General features: G+C 32.9%; 1 long non-coding RNA gene across 1 annotated transcript; it reads left to right on the forward strand.

Moving 5' to 3' along the window:
• Positions 1 to 3,805: 3,805 nt before the first annotated feature.
• LOC122315411 lies at positions 3,806 to 6,513 on the forward strand. Its single transcript, XR_006244025.1, has 2 exons — positions 3,806 to 4,370; positions 6,119 to 6,513. It is a non-coding gene; the product is annotated as an uncharacterized LOC122315411 (long non-coding RNA).
• Positions 6,514 to 9,113: the final 2,600 nt, after the last annotated feature.

Raw genomic sequence — 9,113 nt, forward strand, 5'->3', positions numbered from 1 at the left:
CACAAAAAGGCACAAATCATTGGTGCAATTGAGTGGAAGGCAAAATATGAGAAATACTCTAGTCGTCTAAGAAAAGTGATAGCAGAAGATTTAGAATGCAGCTTGTCCAACATTTGGGCTAGCAAGCACTTTGCAGGAGGCCCGGCTACCATGTCCCAGAGTAAAGTGAAGATGAGTGTCTCGACCATGGTATGTGAGCTAGAAAAGTTGCCTACTATGAAAGCAAGAACAAGGAACTGAAAAGGCTAGTGAACTCAGACGTGACAGGAGTTACCCAACTATGGTGAGATAGGTTTACCCCCCAAGAATAGCAATGTTCAAGGATAGACCAACCAAGACATGGCAACTTTTCGAGATAACATGAAAGGGCTCGAAAAAGGCAATCGTACCATACGCAGGAAGCCTACACTCCATATGAAGGGTCACATTCGAAGTGGTCCTACTATGAAAGTTGAAGGTTTGATGGGTCACGTTTTCTAATGACTCAAGCCACACTCAAAGAAAGTTAGAGGACCAATTATGCATACCATGCTTGTCAATTTGTTTTTGTCATCCTACAATGTGACAAAAAATGATATAGGAAAATCTTTACCGCAGATCTAGAGATAAAAATCCATCAGAAAGGACATATGACAATCCCACCCTGTTTAAATGACCAAGATGCGGATGAGATTTCACTTTTGAGACTTCATTTACTAAGAGCTCCTGAAGTCAATTGCCTCAAAAAGCAAGGAGTAGAGAGGCAATGAAAGAACTACCGACGTAGGAAGGTATGTTAGCTTCTAAGACAATGCTGGGTAATGTGGAGTGAATGTTGTGAGTAAGATTCATTGCATTATCTCTTTAACTTCTTTCCCCCATTCTACAAGCATGAATAAATACTTCAATCATTATATTTATACCTATATTTATGCACTAGTTTCCAATGCTACAAGCATGAATGTTTGAATGATTTTAACTATTTTCAATACATGACTCTGAGTCCTGTGTGGGAGCCCATTATCTCAATGTGAGAATGTCTATCTTCATGTGAAGAGTCGGTATTGTCAATCTATACGCATGAGACAGGATGGAGGTTTCCTCAAGCCATTCCAGAAAACGTTGTTGTGTGCTTCACATGAGAAGGAGAATGCCTCATGGTGATTGGGGTGGAACGATGTCATTTGGCCACTCCTAATAGTTAGGATGTGGGATCTCCCGGCACATCACATGGTGGTATCCTTGAGTTGGTTAGTCTGATAGAAACAAACCTGGTGCAATAGGTATCTCTGTGTGAGAAGCCTTTGTGGCGAATAACTGTCTGTGTGGAGAATACATGCCTGTGTGGAGAACATTTGCATGTTTGGTGAATACCTACCTATGTGGCATATATATGCCTTTGTGGTGAATATCTATGTGATATTGGGCTGAAATAGACCTAATACTAATTTTTACAAGTTTTATACCTATATTGGAGATAGATTATTCTTTGCCATATTATTACTAATGTGTTTTATGTATTTTGCATAAAGAAATGGAAACGTCTCAAGAGAGTAATTCCTTGCCATGCCTATGTTTATACATATTAATTAAGATGGTGATTCCTTGCCTTGTTTAAGAATGCATGTAGTTGTAAGAGTGAGGTTGATTCCTCGCCTCACATATACATGTCTATCTAGTATTTTTATGAAAAGTGTTTATAGAATCTTCAATAGCATTATCTCTCATTAGCAGTATTGTCATAGTTATCTAACCTATCTATAGTTTCGTTCTCGGGACCATTGACTTTGATACAGTTTCAGACCCCAGCATGACGCCTAAGAAAGAAGAGTCAATCCCGCCTGAGCCCTGATTATAGAGACTAGCACTAGTCATAGCCCCCTTGTGCCTATCATTAGGATGTACAAAATTAATTCTAGTGGCTACTTGTAATTAGTCTACCACTTTATGAAGGCTAGAGGTGATCACCAATTTAGTCGAAGTCAGATTCTCCTAAATCTGACTTCGACTTGTGTAGCTCCGATTAGACTCCAACTTCGATTTGTCAGATCTGGGCTTTCAGCTTTGGGTTTCTTTTAGCTTTATATTTAGCTCATTTTAAAAAAGAATTTTTTTCGGGCTTTGAAATTTCAATTTTTCCAAAAGATTAAAAACTAAAACTAAATAGTTCATTGCTAATTTACTTTAATACTAATATTTAACTTATTTTTATACTAGATTTATTCTATAGTGTCTAATTATATGTTATCATACTATAGTATTACAATTTATTTTTAGTATCTAATTACATTACATGTTATTATTTTATTCTAGTGTCTAACTTATTTTTAACATCTTTCTATACAAGACTTATTTCTAGTGTTTAATTGCATGTTATTAAACTTTAGTAAATTAGTATTACGCGTTACTAACTTATTATACTAGACTTATTGAAATACTAGTGTCTAACTTATTTCTATTTTGGATTATGTATGGTAGTAATACTATAATATTTACATATACTAAACTATCATTAGTCTATTTATATTTTAGTATAAGAATGTTATTTTATAATAATTAACTCATACTAGTATATTATTGAATTTAACTATATAAGTTCTAGTTATATAACTATATAACTATACTAGTATATAAGGTAAATATATCGATAAATTATTATTTTATAACATATGTACAATATCAGAGTAGAAACATAAAGTCAGAGTCAATTCAATGACACCTCCGACTCTGATTGAAAAATTAAAAAAATAAAAATAAAAATAAATTGACTCTGACTGATTTTCGCTCAACTCTAATGGTGTCTAACCTTATGTACTATTGGAAGATGTAATGTTTTGGGATATAATGAAGGGCTAGAGGCCCATTTTTCATGAAGTTTAATATTCTTGTACTTAATTGTTAATGTTGTTACTGCAAAGTATTTTACTTATATTTCAGCTGCGACTTCATAGATAAATATTTTATACGTGTACTTTCATCTAGAAAAATACATGTGTATTTCAATTTCCTCTTGAGTGTTGACCATTGGCGAACATCCTTAGCACCAAGATTCTCGCTTAGACCTTGCACCAGGCCTTGGTATCAGAGTGCGTGTTTATGAGTGATTTTGGGCGACTCTTAGAAATATAGGACAATCCTAGAAAATAGAAGTTGATCTAGTGTCATACGGTGAAACTTTAGTGTTAAGCTGTCTTGACACTCGAAGATCTATTTCTAGTTACTATATATGTGTTTCTTGGAGAGTCACCCATCTCTTGGGAATCTAACAAACATATGGTTGCTTCAAGACCATCTATTGAAGTTGAATACAGGTCAATGCATATTCTATATGTGAAATAATATGGATTCATTCTTTAGTCTCTTATCTTTATCAAACACATCCTCAACCTTCATTTTTTTTTTTTTTTTGTGATAATTAGCTGCACTCCACATAGCTGCTAATCCTGTGTTTTATGAGAGAACAAAACACATTGAATCAGATTGTCATCTCATAAGAGAGAAGCTACAGACTAGTGTCCTTCTTACTCTTTGTCTTTCTTTAGCTCTTCAAGTTGCTTATGTGCTTATCTAACCTTTGAGATCTAGTCTTTTTCTTCTCTTTGGTCCAAGATGAATATGCATAGTATATACACATCATCTTATGGGGACTGTTATAGATTTACTTAAATTTATTTCAATTTCATTTTTTGTAAAGTCAATATATAAATCAACATAATATGAGCTGTCAATTAAGTTGATCTGTTAGTTAATTTTAGCTTTAATACATTTTTTCCTGCTTTTCTCACGTGTATAGCTATAAACAAAGGACTTCTTAATAATCAGATCCATGTATGAAACACAAGTTCTTTCTCTCAAGAACACGTCTTTTTTAGATCGTATTTGCTTCATTCTGAATAATTTAGATTTTGTATGGTTCATTTTATGTTTCTTAAGTCTTATCTTTCTTCGATGCATATGTGAATGCGAAATGGATTTGACTGGGAGATGGTAGGGAGAGATCCAGCCGAAAAGAGGAAGAGAGTGCTAAAATGGAGATTGGATTTGAAGAGAGAGTGGGAGAGTGGAGGTAGGACGTAAGAGGCGTGCATAGTGATGAGAGAATAAACTAGATAATAGAATTTGATGCCACATCTTTTATCGCAAATAGATATGAATAATTCTTCTTGCAATTCACAAATGTGGACTATTGATAAAACGAAGCGTTTCATTGGACGTAAAATCACAGAGCAGCAAGTGAAATCCAAGAGTAGTGAAGGAAGTGAAATCCCTTCCTCAATGAACTCTCCCTTGCCCTCGGGCCCATTGCCGTTGTCGTCGCCGTCTCCATCGCCTGTGCAGCTCCATCCCCTTCGTTGGTTTCAAGTTCTCTTCTATTCTATTTTTCCATATAGGTGGGCTCTGATGTTTCAATGACAAAGACCTGAACTTTATTAAAGGAATTCTAAAAAAAAAAAAAAAAAAAAAAACCTAATCTCCAACCTGTGTACGTAAAGCTTGACTCTTTTAGCTTCTCGGATTCCTAGCTCTAATCAATAGGTAAAATGGGGATTAGAGCATTGCTCCTTCTATCTCCTTAGGCTCTTCAAGAAAGACTCACTCTAGATCTTCATTTGCTTCTGTTTATAGGATTTATAGGGAAGTTCCTATTAAAGAATGGGACTATTACAAGATGCTTTGCATACATACTAGTTGCATCCCTTAGATGGCTGCCTTATACTTACAGAAGGACTTACTCTAAGAAAGGATAAATCTCAAGAGATCTTTCGTCTGTTGTTTTTAATTTTGTGTGCACTCTACTTGTTTGTAAAAATTTGTGAATGGGTTCCATACGGTTATTCATGCTTGCAGTGTATGTGTTTGAGTAGCCTTTTGATTATGTTTGGTTATTTATTGGAAGCTCTAGTGATCTTGCTGCATGACAATCTATTCTTCTTATTTATTTTTTGGGTACTAGTTATGTGTTGTAAATAGAACTTTTATTCTAACAAAATATAACCAAAATTTTACAACTGTGGAGATTGTGAGAATTTAGGCTTTGAAGTATTTGATTAGTAGCAATGATTCCCTATGTCTGAGCTAAAAGAGAGTTCCTTTGTTGTGTGCATTTAGTACAGCAGTTATGTGTAAAACATCACCAACCAAGTGTGCATTAATCTTCATCTTACAATCGGTCTTCGTTGTCGGGCATGATTTAGAAAAGTTGGTAATTCGGTTTCTTGCCTTACCACCACGCCCACAACCAAGTGTTACATATTTAACACTTCCATCAGCTTCCCTTCTACTTCTTTGAGCCATCATACCAAATCTAGTCTGTCTCCCATATTGTTTATAGTAGTCAATGAGCTCTTGTTCAGTTTTAAAAAACATGCCAATCGTTGGCTCTGAAATCCCATCGTCATCATTTTGTAGAGTTGGCTCTGAAATCCCATCATCATCATTTCTCAAGAGTTAGCTCTAAAACCTCATCATCATCATCATGGTAATTAATGCCTTCAAGAAAAAATAGCGATCACTTACTAGATGTGCTTTCTTCCCATTTCTCCATCAAGAACAATCTTCATATATTTTCGCACAATATGAAATCAAAAAAATTAAATAAGTTAGTACTGGCTATGTTAACAAACAAACATCAAGAACAATCTGGACATGTTTCAAACTACAAATAAACAATAAAGAACATCAAACTTTTGTTATGCACTACTTATTATCTCTGAACTAGAAAATTTAAACAAAAACACAACTAATCTCATTTTATGTGCAAGCACTACAAAACTTTCAAGAAAAGATACTAAAGAAGGGAAAGAAGTAGATGAAAGGATGTCTACTAGCTTAAAGAAAGCAAATGGAAGAAAAATATTCCCTATTTCAAGAAAGCTCATCCTCGAAATGAAAATAACATCAAAAAAATGAAAAATAAATAAATAAATAAATTTCATATGAGTTGACAATGCTCAACTATATATTATTTTTCATATGCCCATTACTTATAAATAGTATTTCATAGGCTCTTTCTCGCATGAACAGAATAAGGCTTTTCTCTATCTTCCCTAGATCATTTCATCTTTCCTTGACTATGTCAAACATCAGACACACATCATATATAAATGTCTTAAGATTTATAATGCTTATGTATTGTCAGATGGAAGCGCTTCTTCAGACTTCAAGAGATGGTATTTTAGTGTGTTGTTGTTTGAAATATATTTAGAAGTGTAAATGATGGAGGATGCCGACGATGGAAAGTGGTGAAGACGATTGCCAACAATGGAAAGTGGAGGAGGTCCCAAATGAACGCCACGAGGGAGAGGAAAATCAAAGTCCAAAGATGGTGGAGGACCCAGATGCACAGCACGAGAGAGAAGAAGATCAGAAATTTTGGGCTATTTTTTATTTGGAAATAAGGGCATTTTAGTCAAGTAAATTATAAAATGAGAAAAATTTTTGTCTATTACTTTTTGTGGATTGCAAAGGAGTCCATTTTAGTGGACTATACGTAACGTGACCCAATAGATATATGTTGGTTGCAAGTATTATTTATTTTGGATCATATTTTTTGGTATTTTAAAGTCTTTTTTGGTTATACAGCTCAGATGAGATAAGATGAGATATTTTATTAAAAATTAAATAAATTATTATTATAATATAATTTTTACAATTTTGATTTAAAATGACTAATAATATGTCAAAATAAGGCCTCTATTGGATTATGTAGAATCAATGTAAAATACATATGAGATAAAGTGGTTCTCTACATTTAATATTCACCATTCATCTTATAAACATTTTTTTATTATTTCTTTCTTTTACCAAATTTTTTTATATCTCTCACATTTACTCTTTTAATTATAAAACATGAAGAAGTTACAATATTATTAGAATATCTTATTTTAATAAAAAGAGAAGTACTCATGTTAAAGATTTTTCAAAAAATAATAAAAGGATAAATGGTTTTTTTCATATTTATTTTTTAATTATTTATTTGGCTATTGATATCATTTTGGCAATAAAGAGATATTGCATTTGCATTAATATATGTGAAATATTGAAAGATCTAAAAATATTACAAATTTAATGATAGTTAAAAAAAAACTAAAAAGAAAAATAAAAAAATATTTAAATGATATAGAGAAAGAATAGACCAGAAGCTGATTATAAATGGTGTAATGTAAGAGTCGTTAGCTCGAATAGAAAAAAGTAGATTTTAATTAATTAATTTAGATGGAAATTTAGTTAAGCCATTGAGAATTAAAAAACATTGTGTTGGGAGTTAAAAACGGAGGGCAGAGAACTGCTAGTTGCTGCAAATTAGTAACTTGCGTTGGGGTTAATTCAAAGCATAATGTTACTATGCCGTCTGGCCGGAATCGTTCAAGTGTACTGTTTGACAATTTTTTTTCCTTAATAATTAAAAAATTGATTTTAAATATATTAATATATTTTTTATTTTTTAAAAATATTTAAATATATTTAAAAAAATGTAAAAAAAAATAAAAAAATAAAAAATTGGATGGCACGCTCAGCGATAAGAGCTGGGCTATACAGTAGCCCAACCCAAATTCAAAAGAGAGGGCAGAGCAAATGTCTGGGCCGGCCTGATGATGCGTGCATGATAAAAACAACTTGCCTTTGATTGAAAACAACACTAAACACAAACATCATGCGTGCATGCATTGTCGTCACCATCTTCCCCAACTTGGCCTGTTTTTAAAGATCAAGAAGAGCATAGCATAGGATCCTGTTCATTCAAAAAAATACCAAAAAAAAAAAAACCTGTGTTGTCATTTTTCATTACTTGGACATAGTTGTATTTTAGTGACCTACTATCACCCATTACTAATGCACCAAAATGAGATGTGGATTTTAGTGACCTACTATCACCCATATATTACTAATGCACCAAAATGAGTCCACATCTCTCTCTCTCTCTCTCTCTCTCTCTCTCTCTCTCTCTCTCTCTCTCTCTCTCTCTCTCTCTCTCTCTCTCTCTCTCTCTCTCTCTCTCTCTCTCTCTCTCTCATTTTATGTGTGACTCGTTCTATTTTTCTTTTGCCTTAGGTGGATTCACGTATGTTCGCTGCAATTTGCTTAGTAATATATGCATGGATGGTGTGGAATTTTTTGCCACTAATTAAATTTATATTTTAGTCCTATGATTCGATAGCATGCCTCTCCTTTTGAGGATGCTTTTGGTTTATACTGTGTATACTTTAATTTGGTCTCAATATTATTACAAAAAAATAAAAAAAAAAAGCGTTAGCTAGTTTTGGGTTATGCCCATGCATGCATCCTCCACAACACACAATACCTGTTGCCCAAATATTTGTCTCAAATGAGGTATTGAATTGTTAGTTTGTGAATTTTGAAACCTTCTCCTTTGCATCCATACATTCCAACATGATACTAAATGGGTATCAATTTGGTACATGTAAAAACATCAGATATAATTCGAAAAGAGAAAGACACAGCAATCAAGTTTAATTATATATGTCGCATTTGGATTCTATTCAGAATATTAGTGTAGTACCCATGATCATGTACTACTTTTAATATTTCTATTTGAATTACAACCTTTGAGCAGCAAATTAGAGGGATTAGATAGATAGATAAGGTATCCTAATATTTTCTTGGTCATGAATTAATGGAAAGATTGACAATCAAAAGTAGTCCTTTAAAAAATATTGCACCACCAAGAACTGATCTCATTGGAACGGTGATCGTTCATGCTAGCACTGTTGTAATTTAAAGTAATTAAGATAGGTTTACTTCTTTTGGATAACACCACTATGTATTTATATAAAACAAATAACAAATTAAGAAGATTTAAAAAATACCTAAGCTCACAAAGCATCAAGTACGTCATCATGCACTGTAAGAAAGACACTAAATTCCCATGCGACCACAGTTTATTTTGTATTTCTTTCATTTCATATAGAGTAGTGTTACATGTACAAAGAAATTATAAAAAAATAAGCTTACAAATTAACGTACTTTATCTGATCCGTTAGAAATACTTTATAATAAAAGTAAGTATTTTATAATCTAACGAACTATATCAAATTACATCAATTTGTGATATTACTTTTATGTAATTTTTTGTAGTTAGAGTATTTCATTTTCAAATATTATAGTACTTATTG

This window comes from Carya illinoinensis, chromosome 7 (assembly GCF_018687715.1).
Source record: "Carya illinoinensis cultivar Pawnee chromosome 7, C.illinoinensisPawnee_v1, whole genome shotgun sequence".
In the NCBI taxonomy this organism is placed as follows: domain Eukaryota; kingdom Viridiplantae; phylum Streptophyta; class Magnoliopsida; order Fagales; family Juglandaceae; genus Carya; species Carya illinoinensis.